At 40.7% G+C, this 14,200-nt stretch overlaps 1 protein-coding gene across 1 annotated transcript in view; it reads left to right on the top strand.

The window, feature by feature from the left end:
• The window catches only part of LOC137383793 (AT-rich interactive domain-containing protein 2-like), a 312,689-nt gene that overhangs the window by 174,616 nt on the left and 123,873 nt on the right, over nucleotides 1-14,200 (top strand). The window lies entirely within an intron of this gene.

Genomic DNA, 14,200 nt, shown 5'->3' on the forward strand with positions numbered 1-14,200 from the left:
AAGGAGAAGGTGCATATTGGACCAGGCCACATAGCTGACCAAAAGGTCACAGAGCAAAGGCAAACAATATGTTAATGGTGTGTTGAAAGACAAAGCATTAGTACAGATTAGGTGTGAATATACTGAATATAGAACATCAGCAAGTGCAAACCTGAAGAAAAACAACCTGAAAAAAACAGTGGGTAAGCAAACTGAACAAACTAAGATGAAATGAAATAAATGCAAAAAATGTAAAAAGGAATGCAAAAAAAAGGAAGAAAAAATAACTAAAAATGACTAAAAATGAAAGTAAAGTGGGGGGCTGTCATGCTCTGAAATTATTGAACTCAATGTTCAGTCCGGCAGGCTGTAGTGTGCCTAATCGGTAGATGAGATGCTGTTCCTCGAGCTTGCGTTGATGTTCACTGGAACACTGCAGCAATCCCAGGACAGAGATGTGAGCATGAGAGCAGGGGGGAGTGTTGAAATGGCAAGCAACCGGAAGCTCAGGGTCTTGCTTGCGGACTGAGCGGAGATGTTCCGCAAAGCGGTCACCCAGTCTGCGCTTGGTCTCCCCAATGTAGAGGAGACCACACTGTGAGCAGCGAATACAGTATACTACATTGAAAGAAGTACAAGTAAATCGCTGCTTCACCTGAAAGGAGTGTTTGGGGCCTGGGATAGTGAGGAGAGAGGAGGTAAATGGGCAGGTATTACACCTCCTGCGATTGCAAGGGAAGGTGCCCTGGGACGGGGACGAGGTGGTGGGGGTAATGGATGAGTGGACCAGGGTGTCGCGGAGGGAACGATCCCTTCGGAATGCTGACAGGAGAAGGGAGGGGAAGATGCGACTGGTAGTGGCATCACGCTGGAGGTGGCGAAAATGGCGGAGGATGATCCTTTGGATATGGAGGCTGGTGGGATGAAAAGTGAGGACAAGGGGAACCCTGTCACGGTTCTGGGAGGGAGGGGAAGGGGTGAGGGTAGAGGTGCGGGGAATGGGTCGGACACGGTTGAGGGCCCTGTCAACCACAGTGGGGGGAAAGCTGTGGTAAGTGGTTGTTTTTCAGACTGGAAGATGGTAAACAGTGATGTTCCCCAAGTTCAGTGCTAAGACCACTGCTTTTTTTGATATATGTAAATGACTTGAATCTTGCAATACAGAGTAAAATTTCAAAATTTGCCAATGATACCAAACTTGGAGGTGTGGCAGACAGTGAAGATGATCCCAATCAACTGCAACAGGAAGTAGATAGGCTAGTAGAATGGGCAGGAAAGTGGCAGATTAAATTTAATACAGAGAAGTGCAAGGTGATGCATTTTGGCAGAAGGGCTGTGGAGAGGCAATATAGACTAAATGGCACAGTTTTAAAGCGTGCACAGGGGCCGAGGGACTTGGGAAATAATGTGCATCGATCTTTGAAGGAGGCAGGACGTATTGTGAGAGTGGTTAGAAAAGCATATGGGATCTTGGGCTTCATAAATAGAGAGATTGGATACAAAGCAGGGAGGTTATGCTGAACCTTTTAAAAATCTCTGGTCAGGCCATAACCAGATGCATCCAGGTCTGGTCCCCACGCTTTAGGAAGTATGTGAGGGTCCTTAAGAGGGTGCAGAGAAGATTTACCAGAATGGTTCCAGGGATTTTAGCTACAAGGTTAGGTTGGAGAAGCTGGTGCTGTTTTCTTTGAAGCAAAAGGGATTGAGGGGAGATTTGATAGAGGTGTACAGGATTATGATGGGTTTAGATAAGGTAGACAAAGAAATGCTGTTCCCGTTAGCTGATGGTGTAAGGATGAGGGCCATAGATTTAAGGTTTTGAGCAAGAGATGCAGGGGTGAATGTGAGGAACGTTTTTACGCAGCGAGTAAGGACATTAGTGAAAAAGGATCTTGGCTCAGAAAATCAGGAAGTAGAATCATTATGGGTGAAGATTAGGAATAGCGAGGGTCAGAAAATGCTGGTGGGAGTAGTTTATAGGTCCCCTAACAGTAGTTATACCATTGGACAGAGCATTAAACAAGAAATTATGGGAGTTTGTAACAAAGGCAATGTAATAATTGTGGGGGACTTTAATCTTCGTAGACTGAACCAATCAAATTGGCAAAGGTGGTCTGGAAGATGAGTTTGCAGGATGATTTTTGTGCCAGTTTCCTGAAGCAATATGTTGTGAAACCAACTAGGGATTAAGCTGCTTTACATCTAGTATTGTGCAATGTGGCAGTTTTAATTAGTTATCTCATAGTAAAAGATCCACTGGCAAATAGTGACCATAATACAATTGAATTCCACATTAAGTTTGAAAACGACATACTCCAATCGCAAACAAGAATCTTAAACTTACACAAAGCCCATTATGTAGGTAATTGGGCAGCGCAGTGGTTAGCACCGCAGCCTCACAGCTCCAGCGACCTGGGTTCAGTTCTGGGTACTGCCTATGCGGAGTTTGCAAGTTCTCCCTGTGACCCCGTGGGTTTCCGCCGGGTGTTCCGGTTTCCTCCCACAGCCCAAGACTTGCAGGTTGATAGGTAAATTGGCCATTGTAAATTGCCCTTAGTGTAGGTAGGTGGTAGGAGAATTGAGGGAAGGTGGGGAATATGGGGTTAATGCAGGATTAGTATAAATGGGCACAGACTCGGTGGGCCGAAGGGCCTGTTTCATTGCTGTATCTCTCTATGATATATATTTTTCCATGAGGAGACAGCTGGTTAATGTTGATTGAGTAAATGGACTAAAAGATGTGGCAGTAAACAATAGGAAATGTTTAAAGAAACAATTCAAAATGTTCAACAAAAATAGATTCCATTGAAAAATAAAAACTCAGCGAGAAAGATCCATCCATGGCTTATTAAGGAGGTTAAGGATAGTATTAGATTAAAAGAAGAGGCTTAATGTTGCAAAGAATAGTAGTAAGACTGAGCATTGGAAATGATTTAGAAACCCGCAAAGTTGATTAAAAGGGAAAAAATAGAATGAGACTAAAGTAGCCATGAATATCTCAACAGATTGTAAGAGCTTTTTTTACAAGTGTATAAAAAGGAAGAGAGTAGCGAAGTAAACATTGAAACCCTTAGAAGCAGAGACAGGAGAAATTATCATTAACATAGAAACATAGAAAATAGGAGCAGGAGTAGGCCATTCGGCCCTTTTGAGCTTGCTCCACATTCATTATGATCATGGCTGATCATCCAACTCAGTAACCTGTTCCTGCTTTGACCCCATACCCTTTGATCCCTTTAGACCCAAAAGCTAAATTTAACTCCTTCTTGAAAACATACAATGTTTTAGCCTCAACTGCTTTCTGTGGTAGCGAATTTCTCAGGCTCACCAATCTCTAGGTGAAGAAATTTCTCCTCGTCTCAGTCCTGAAAGGTTTACCCCGTATCTGTAGACTATGACCCCCGCCCCCCATCGGGAACATCCTTCCTGCATCTACCCTGTCAAGTCCTGTTAGAATTTTATAGATATCTATGAGATTCCCCCCCCCCCACACTGTTCTGAACTCCAGCAAATATAATCCTAACTGACTCAATCTCTCCTCCTACGTCAGTCCCGGGAATCAGTCTAGTAAACCTTCGCTACACTCCTCTATAGCAAGAACATCCTTCATCAGATAAGGAGACCAAAACTACACACACTATTCCAGGTGTGGTCTCACCAAGGCCCTGTACAATTGCAGCAAGACATCCCTGCTGCTGTACTCTAATCCTCTCGCTATGAAGGCCAACATACCCAGTTGCCTTTTTTAACGCCTGTTGCACCTGCATGCTTACCTTCAGCGACTGGTGTACGAGAACACCCAGGTCTCGTTGCATATTCCCCTCTCTTAGTTTATAGCCATTCAGATAATCTGCCTTCCTGTTTTTGCTACCAAAGTGGATAACCTCACGTTTATCCACATTATACTGCATCTGCCATGCATTTGCCCACTCACTCAACTTGTCCAAATCACCCTGAAGCCTCTTTGCATCCTCCTCACAACTCACCCTCCCACCCAGTTTTGTGTCATCTGCAAATTTGGAGATATTGCATTTAGTTCCCTCATCTAAATCATTAATATATATTGTAAATAGCTGGGGTCTTAGCAGCGATCCCTGCGGTACCCCACTAGTCACTGCCTGCCATTTGGAAAAAGACCCATTTATCCCTACTCTTTGTTTCCTGTCTGCCAACCAATTTTCTATCCATCACAATACACGACCCCCAATCCCATGCGCTTTAATTTTACATGCTAATCTCTTAAGTGGGACTTTGTCGAAAGCCTTCTGAAAGTCCAAATAAACCACATCCACTGGCTTCCCCTCATCAACTCTACTAGTTACATGCTCGAAGAATTCTAGTAGATTTGTCAAGCATGATTTCCCTTTCGTAAATCCATGCTGACTCTGCCCGATTCTACCACTGTTCTCCAAGTGCTCTGCTATAAAACCTTTGATAATGGACTCTCGAATTTTCCTCACTACCAACATCAGGCTAACTGGTCTATAATTCCTTACTTTCTCTCTACCTCCCTTTTTAAATAGTGGGGTTACATTAGCTGCCCTCCAGAGTCTATAGAATCTTGGGAGATGACCACCAATGCATCCACTATTTCTAGGGCCACTTCCTTAAGTACTCTGGGATGCATACCATCAGGCGCTGGGGATTTATCGACCTTCAATCCCATCAAGTTCCCCAACACCATTTCTCTACTAATACTGATTTCCTTCAGTTCCTCTCTCTCATTAAGCCCTGTGTTCCCCAACATTTCTTTTATGATGTTTGTGTCCTCCTTTGTGAAGACAGAACCAAAGTATGCATTTAGTTGGTCAGCCATTTCTTTGTTCCCCATAATAAATTCCCCTGTTTCTGACTGCAAGGGACCTACATTTGTCTTCACTAATCTTTTTCTCTTCACATGCCTATAGAAACTTTTACAGTCAGTTTTTATGTTCCCCGCAACCTTGCTCTCGTACTCTATTTTCCCCTTTTTAATCAATCCCTTGGTCCACCTTTGCTGAATTCTAAACTGCTCCCAATCCTCAGGTTTGTTGTTTTTTTCTGGTGAATTTATATGCCTCTTCCTTGGATCTAATGCTATCTCTAATTTCCCTTGTAAGCCATGGTTTGGCTACCTTTCCCGTTTTACTTTTGCGCCAGACAGGGGTAAACAATCATTGCAGTTCATCCATGCGCTCTTTAAATGTTTGCCATTGCCTATCCACCATCTTCCCTTTAAGTAACATTTCCCAATCCATCATAGCCAACTCGCGCCTCATACCTTTGTAGTTTCCTTTACTAAGATTCAGGACCCTAGTCTCAGAATCAACTACGTCACTCTCCATCTTGATGAAGAATTCTATCATATTATGGTTGCTCATCCCCAAGGGGTCTCGCACCACTAGATTGTCAATTATTCCTCTCTCATTAAACAATACCCAGTCTAGGATGGCCTGTTCTCTAGTTGGATATGAGGAAATGGCAGAGACATTGAACAAATATTTTGTCTGTCTTCACAATAGAAGACACAAGTTACATACCTGAAATCGAGGGTAACCTAGGGGCTAATAAGAGTGAGGAAATTAAGGTAATTGATATCAGCACAAATACTCAAGGGACTAAAATCTGACAAATCCCTAGGATCCGATGCCCTACATCCTAGGGTTCTAAAAGAGAGAGCTACAAAGATAGTGGATACGCTGGCTACGATTTTCCAAAACTTCCAAGATTCTGGAATGATCCCAGCAGATTGGAGGCCAGCAAATGTATCACTGCTTATCAAGAAAGGAGGGAGAGAGAAAACAGGGAAGTACAAACCAGTTAGCCTGACATCAGTCATCAGGGAAATGCTGGAATCTATTATTAAGGAAGTCCTAACAATGCAGTTAGAAAAGCATGAAATGATTAGAACAAGTCAACATGCTTTTACGAAAGGGAAATCCTGTTTGACAAAGTTATTAGCATTTTTTGAGGATGTAACTAGTAGGATAGATAAAGGGGAACCAGTAGATGTAGTACCCTTGGATTTCCAAAAGGCATTCGATAAGGTGCCATACAAAAGGTTAATTATCAAGATAAGGGCTCATGGAGTTAGGGGTGATATATTAGCATGGATAGAGGATTGGTTTATGGACAGGAAGCGGAGAGTAGGGATAAATGGGGCATTTTCAAGTTGGCAGGCTGAGACTAGCAGAGTGCCGCAAGGATCAGTGCTAGGGCCTCAACTATTTACAATCTCTGTAATGACATAGACGAAGAAACAGAGAGTAATGTGTCTAAGTTTGCTGATGATACAAAGCTAGGTGGGAATGCAAACTGAGGAGGACATGGAGGCTGCAAAGAGATATAGACAGGTTAAGTGAGTGGGCAACAAGGTGGCAGTGTATAATATAGGTAAGTGTGAGGTTGTTCACTTTGGTCGTAAGAATAGAAAAGCAGAATATTTTTTAAAAGGTGTGAAACTTGTAAATATTGATGTTTGGAGAGACTTGTGTGTACTTGTACAAGAAACACAAAGTTAGCATGCAGGTACAGCAAGCAATTAGGAAAGCAGATGGCATGTTGACCTTTATTGCAAGGGGATTGGAGTACAAGAGTAAAGAGGCCTTCCTACAATTGTACAGGGCTTTGCTGAGACTGTTGTAATTTTGGTCTCCATATTTAAGGAATGATAGTGTTACGATCAGGTGAGGAGGGGTCCCAAGGCTCCCCTCTCGTCCTTCTCCTTGTCTGACCGCACCAGAGTTTATTCCTTTTTTAACAGTGGATGTGCTTATCACTTCATTGAATCCTTTACCATTTACCTTAGTTGTGATCATAAAAGAACCAATTGGACAGGCTTTCGTGAGTTTAAACAAGAATGAGGTGAGTTTATTGTACTTAACCAAAAACCCAATCTAAATAAAATAATAAACTACGCTACACTTTCACTGACACAAGCACACGAGAATCTCACACAAATAGATAACAGAGTGATCAGGAATAGTTTGGTTTGGATTAGAGTCCAGAACAAGTAAAAATAACATACAGTCTGTGGGGTCTGGTAATTCTGTTGTCTTCCGGCTGAAGTTGTGATCTTGAAGTCTCTGGCTGGTAGAAGTGCGCCTTCTGGCTGGCCCACTTGGTTCAGGTTTTTCTTGAAGATAGAGTTGTAGGGGTCTGTGTCTGTAGCAATGGTAGACGTGGATATTCCACAGTTGCAAACAGGTTTCAAAACTTAATGTATATCTGGAGAGAGACACACACAAACACAGCCCCACTGAGGTTTTGTCTGGTTAGCACTCGAAGCTTGTCTGCTTCAAAGTCTCAGGAGCTTGTATTTTTGCAAAAGGCTGCTAGTTTTTCACAGATGGATAGGCATCACATGATTGTCCAGTCTCCTCATTTGCAATTTAATTAGATTAAAGTCTAGGAATTCTCAATCTCTCTCTGGTTTCATTGTTTCAGTGTTAACCCCCTGGAGGTACGTCTCCACTGTTAATGTTCCAAGATGGCTTTGAATGTTTTGTCATTAGAAGTGAAGCTGTTAGCTGATTCCAAATTCATGAGGCATTGTCCTGGATGGAACTTCGTTAGACATGTGTCTCCAATTCACTGTCCTGGAATGTGAGGTATTTCAATGCAAATTGTGGTGGCCATCTTGGCTGCCAGCTTTTTAAAAGTTAAATGTCGGATCCCAGCTTTCCTTTTTAAAAGTTTAATGTAGGTTTCCAAGTGATGAATTAAAAATCCTCATTTGGCACAGCATGTTTTCTTGACAATATGCTTGCGTGGGAGGCAGTACAGCAAAGGTTCACTGGATTGGTTCCTGGGATGAGAGGGTTGTCCTATGATAGGCTGAGTAAATTGGGTCTCTGTTCTCTGGGGTTTAAAAGAATGAGAGGTGATCTCATTGAAACATTCAAGATTCTGATTGTGCTTGATTGGGTAGATACTGAGAGGTTGTTTACCCTGGCTGGGGAATCTAGAACAAGGTGGCACAGTCTCAGGGTAAGAGGCTGATCATTTAGGACTGAGATGAGAAATTTCATCACTCAAAGGGTTGTGAATCTTTAAAATTTTCTACCCCAGAGGGTTGTGGGTGTGCTATCATTGAATATATTTAAGGCTGAGATAAACAGATTTTTGGCGTCTCAGGGATATGGGGAGCAGACAGGAAAGTGGAGTTGAAGCCCAAGATCAGCCATGATCATATTGATTCATGGAGCTGGATGATCTACACCTGCCCCTATTTCTTATGATCTTATGGAAGCGGAGACAATAAATGATTTCAAAAGGAAATTGGAAGGACACTTGAGGGAATTAAACTTTCAGGGCCAAGGGAATAGAGTGGGGGAATGGGACTGATTGCATTGCACTACAGAGAGCTGGCACAGACTGAATGGCCTCCTGCTATGCCATTATGACTCTGAGGGTTAGTTCACCTCTGGCACTCGAGTTCAAATCCAGCCCAGAGAGAGGAGATGCAAGATTCCTCTGTATGGAATTTGTTAAAGGATCTCTGAGCAGTCACGAGTGGGCAGCACAAAACTGCCCCATATTGAGTTCTAATTGGCAATCTCATTTATAAAGACCAAAATGTAAATGGGGGTGTGGAGGGAGAAATTCCACACTGATGCTGTAGGATGTGCTCTTCTGGAGTTTTTGGGGTTGGAAATTTTACCGTGCATTTTGCTGTGCTGCACTTCTTGGTGACACGAGGTCCCTGAAATACAGTTGTACTTTTTAAAAAAAAAAATAAAATATTTAGCCAATGAAAATGCAGTTTGTCAAAACTTGCTGCCACTTCCAAAATGAATATTAGCAGCTACGAGAAGGGAAAAATCAGATAAAGAAAAGGTGGTTTTTAAATTTATCTGGCACATAAACTGACTTCAAAATAGTTTTCCTCCACGTCTCGGGGAATACAGGGTGAGCAGGTTATCTTAGCATTTTGAAAGAATATTACAGTAATTATCTGTTTAATCAGCTTTTTAACTGTAATGCTGTTTTCTGCAATAGTGTGTAGACTGATAATTAAACTTGTGGGCCCAGAGCAATTGGAATTTTCTGAATCTGTTGGCAGTCTGACAGTTAATAATTAATGTATTAAGCCACAATTGTTAATAAAAGGGCCCATCACGAATGTAACACCTACTTTGCACCTATTGTGACTGAAACAGGAATGTAGAAATGGGAAGATGCTTTCAACACAATCATCAAATTTAATCTCATAACACAGGCAGCATTTTTTGATAAAGAAAATACTTGCATTTGAATGCAACTGCTGAATGGTGCCAAAGTAAACATGCTTGAGTAAATACTTAATATATGCAGTAGTAAAGGAGAGCAACTATTTCTCTGATGCTAGGGAAGGTCATTGCAGGCCAGCAGGAGCAAACAGCTGATGTCATTTCTGTTACTTTTGCCAGTGGCCATGTGTTTAGTTGGCTTTGTCACTGGCAGCAGCATTTATATTAGCTTTTGAGGTGCTGTTGTCAGAACCATGGCTGAAAACTGCCTACAGGAATGCTGCTTTGTTTACTTTGTTTATTTTCCATCAACTTGGGAAGGGGCCACAGTGGCAACCTATTAATATATATGATGTGAAACGGAGACAAATATGTAGACTTTAATAATGACACATGTACTAGCTTTTAGGATGGTGAAAAACTATAAATGACCCAAAAAGAGCTAATAGAAAGGAAGAGCCATAATGACAGTGAGCAAAAGAAACTGCCAATCCTAACAGAGAAACAGTCATTATAGATTTGGGGTTTCTAAAATAGGTAAATCATTGGGAGCTATTACAGATCACCAGGACAAAGTCAGAAAAAAAAACTATTGATTATTGTGAGTCAAGCAGACGAAGTGCTTACAGGGAGGAGATCCATTTATAGAGGTAGACCTAAGCTTCTGTTAAATAATGCAAAATGGCACATTTGATTTAGTACTGAGTTGCAATGTTGGTAGGGGGTATTATCAGTTGAGACGCTATTTCCAGTGCAATGCGGTCTTCTAAATTGACCAACTGGATTTAAAGGGCACACTGCAGATAAAGGTCTGAGGGAAAAGATACAGTTGAATGGATGATTAGGATCAAAGCAAGGTAGAGTCAAGCGTAAAGGGCAGACCATTTTAAAGAACAGAAAGTAATTGAAAAGGAAGACAATGAGCTTGAATTTATGAAGCAAATGAAGGTTAAGTGAAGAAGGACTAAGTAGAAAAGCATATACAGGAGCATGGGGAAGTGGACAGGGTGGAGGATGCTGCCACCAAGTTATTTCATATGTTGTTCAAGAAAGGTTTTTGTGCTGCATTGGATGTTACAGTAAATCTTTATTATCCAATTAGTCCCATTCCCCTGTTCTTTCCTTTTATAGCCCTACAAATATTTCTTTTTCAAGTATAAATCTAATTTTCTTAAAATTACTATTGAATCTCTTTTCCACCACCCTTTCAAGTTGTGCATTCCAGATCACACAATTTGCTGCATAAAATAATTTCTCCCTATCTCCCTTTTGGTTCTTTTGACAGTGATCTTAAGTCTGTGTTCTGTGGTTACTAACCCCTCTGTCAGTGGAAATAGTTCCCCTCTATTTACACTATCAAAAGCCTCTTAATTTTGAACACCTGTTTCAAATCCCTCCTTTATGTATAATGGTGACTCTTTTGTTTATTCCCCTTTCAAGTACACCTCCCCATTTATGATATGAGATTAGTAAATTTACCCTGATATGTCAAGTAATTCTCATTTCCAACTTGTTAGTTATTGCCCATTTCCTCTCCTCATGTGCTTGTTATAAATAAATACACTTGGACTTTGGAGCAGCAACTTATTGATCTCACTTTTTGATGAAGATTCATCTCCCCATTATGTCTGCCAGTCATTATATAGATGATTTATAGACATTTTGTCATGCCATTTCAAGTGGCGAGGCTTGCTGCAAAGTTCTCAACCTTCCTCCAATTTTCTATCTACAATGATTTAATGCAAAATCAGAAAAATATGCATTACTGTTCCAAGTAAAAATCTCCAGAGCATGGAAAGCTTAACACCTTTTTTGGAAAGTATTTATATTTTTCTTCCTGGAATCCTTACCCTAACAATTTAGGAATGAGTTTGTACCTTACTGCACATTCTATGTGTACAAGTGTAGGGGAATAGTTTTATATAAAATGTATATTTATATAATTGTTTCTCTCCATAACCTGGTGCCTATGTCTGATTCCTTATGGGCAACGTGAAAGAACTTTTAGACGCTTAAGTTAATTTTTGGCCATAAAATGGCTTTGCAGTGTTTCAGTTATGAAAATTGGAAATTAAATCATGGAATGCAATCCTCAAAATACTGATTATAAATTCAGGAATCCCTTGCAATAATAGCAGAATATGTCTTAACTCACCAATGCATCTGAAGATTATCCACTTTGCAGTGCTTGATTGCAAATAGGAAGAGATGAAAACTAGATCTCTGTCCTGAAAATTCGTATTTCGAACAAGAAGCTTGTAAACTCACTTTGTAGGGTCATATCAAGATGGCAGCCAACACCTTTGCAGAGGATCATTTGGCAGGTCGTGACACAATCTTAAGGACACAATCTTTGTAATTCTTACTGACTTGTATAGTTAAAAAAACTTAATTATTTCCATGTGTACATGCAGAATATAAAATCAGAACGGATTATAGTTTGTTCCAGATGTATAGGGTACACTGTCAGCTCAGTAATGTTTGGAAATCTTCATGAAGATGATCAAAAATTGGTAGACTAAATGGAACGAAAGGCCCTTTCCTCCACATGCAGATTTTAAATGCAAGGAGGCTACTGTAGTCGTCTTCAGTATATTGCAACAGTATATGAAATTTCTGTCAAATTCTCTGGAGCATTTAAATTGTACAACCAGCGACAGTTCAGACTTTGTGAGGAATCTATTGCTAATGAATTGTCATGATCCTGAAGCTGATTTTTCAATCCTTTCCCCCCTCTTTCCCCAGCAACCCCATAACAAGTAAAACATCTGCTGGCAACAGCTGATTTTCTCAATGTGGAGACCTGGCATCACTTCCACCCTTCACATGGGAGAAGGGAAGAAGCTTTCAGCTGGACCACAGTTAGCATTACATGATTGTCACCTTTGTGCTTTTGACTTAAAAAGCATGTGTAAGGATCAAAAATAAAGGATACCACTCTATTTTGTGCCATGTGAACTGCCATGCTTTGCAAAGAGATTTTTCCACTTTTCATTTATCTTAATGTGCCTGTAAGCAGAGGTAGTGACTTTCTGTTAGTATAGGTTTGCAGTCTACATGTTGGCATCCAGATAGCAAAAGTTAATGTTCATTAACTCATTATGTTCTATTCAACGTATAATGTCTTCTCAAAAGCAATGTAAGTCGTATGAGACCATCTTCATTAATCTTAATATAAAACAGTCACAGACAAAAAAATGTGCATTGAAACTACCTCTTTCCAACACTCCCAGCCTAGCATCCAACTGCATATAGAACACATCTGATGTCTTTGCCTCTACTACCTGAAAGACTGTTCTAAGCATTGATCATCCCTCGAATTTCAGAGGTTCTTCTTCATATTTATTCTGAATTTAGTTTTCCTTCATTTAGATTTCTACCATCTATTACTACTGGCCTGGCTAACTTTGAAGTAATATTCTGTGTTAACTATCTATATAATTTAATGTTTTATCTACCTTAATGAGGTCCTCTTTAACCTTTCTTCACCACCCCCCCCCCCACCCCACCATCTCTATTATGACCAGGTGATAAAGGTGTCTAGGGGTCCCCTCTCGGCCTTTACCTGGTCTTACCGTAACAGTGTTTAATTTTAAACACCGTGTTTTTAGCTCATGCTTGGTGCATCCTTGTTTGCTGCTTTCCAATTATAAGGCAAAGAAACTAGCCCAAACAGGTTTTCTTAGGTTTAAAGAAGAAAGATTGACGTTTATTAAACTTAAACTTTAATTCGGTTAACGCCTAGAGATACACAACGTGCCCACGCTAGCATGCATATGCAATACACACATGCAAACAAAGACAGAAAAGAGCAGAAGAAAAATAAAGTGGAAAAGTTTGAGGCCAAATCTGAAGAGTTTTTGTTACTGTTCTTCGGGCTCACTGTCGAGTCCTTGATTGTAGGTAGATCTTGCTTTTCGTTGGGGCCCAGTGTTTTTCTTGAACCTTGTTTGCTGTAGGAAACTTTTCTCTCTTGGGATTCATGTGTCTTCAGTGGATTCAGAGGCTTGTGAGAAAGAGATGGGAGCAGACAGGAGAGATCTTCTCAGTCCAAGAGCAAACAGACACTCTCAGTTCAAATTGTACAATTCAGAAAAACCCAGGTTGCCAAAGAAGTTAGTCATGTGACTAACTGGTCTAACCACGTCTTAGATTGTATCACCTTAGCAGTCTCTGGAATGCTCCCCCTGCACACAATACCTAGTGTTCAAGGTCCACTGTGGGTTGAATGTGTCAGGGAATGGTCCTTTGTCCTTCCAATCACTGTTAATATGCAAATGTCTTTTCCAGCCACAGCTGATCTGTTTAACAAGTCCTTTCTTCACTCCAGTAACAGTTTAAAATCAATGTTCATGACAAAATTAATGTGCCTCATTATTGGCAGGTAGGGGCCTAGCATGACAATCTCTCTCTCTCTCTAAACTGTAGATCGAATTTTCCTAACCTCTCTTAGCTCATCCCCTTCTCATTGGATAATTCTGGCTTCTATTCTCTGTCCCTTTTTAAGGCATAAACATGTTTCTTGTAGCATGTTGATCAGACTTGAATGCAGTATTTGAAGTGTAGTCTGACCAGTACGTTGTAAAGCCTGAGCCGAATCTCTCTGGACATGCACTCCACTCTGCTGGCAATATATCGTATTGGCTTTTTAAAATTGCTTTGAGTTTGTACATTGAAAGTTACCGTTCTTCTTTCACTCTTGGGTCGCTTTTCAAATCGGTTTAATTCTATTCCATTAATTACATTCTTATTTTGCTGCTCTTTACCTTAGATTGTGTGTTCCCAGATGTTGAGGTTTTATTGTTTGGCTGCATGCTTAGCATTTTAATGTCTTTGTGACAGCCATAAAAAGCCTGACTTTTGAGATGTTTTAATAGATTATCTTATTATTGAAAAGGCAATTTAAATGCAGCATGCATTAAGAACCTTACAGAGGAGCATCTGTTAGAGCTTGCTTTTGGATGACTGAAATTTTCCTGAATTTCAGGTTTTATAACGTGCTGCATTTCTCA

This window comes from Heterodontus francisci, chromosome 25 (genome assembly GCF_036365525.1).
Source record: "Heterodontus francisci isolate sHetFra1 chromosome 25, sHetFra1.hap1, whole genome shotgun sequence".
NCBI classification, from domain to species: domain Eukaryota; kingdom Metazoa; phylum Chordata; class Chondrichthyes; order Heterodontiformes; family Heterodontidae; genus Heterodontus; species Heterodontus francisci.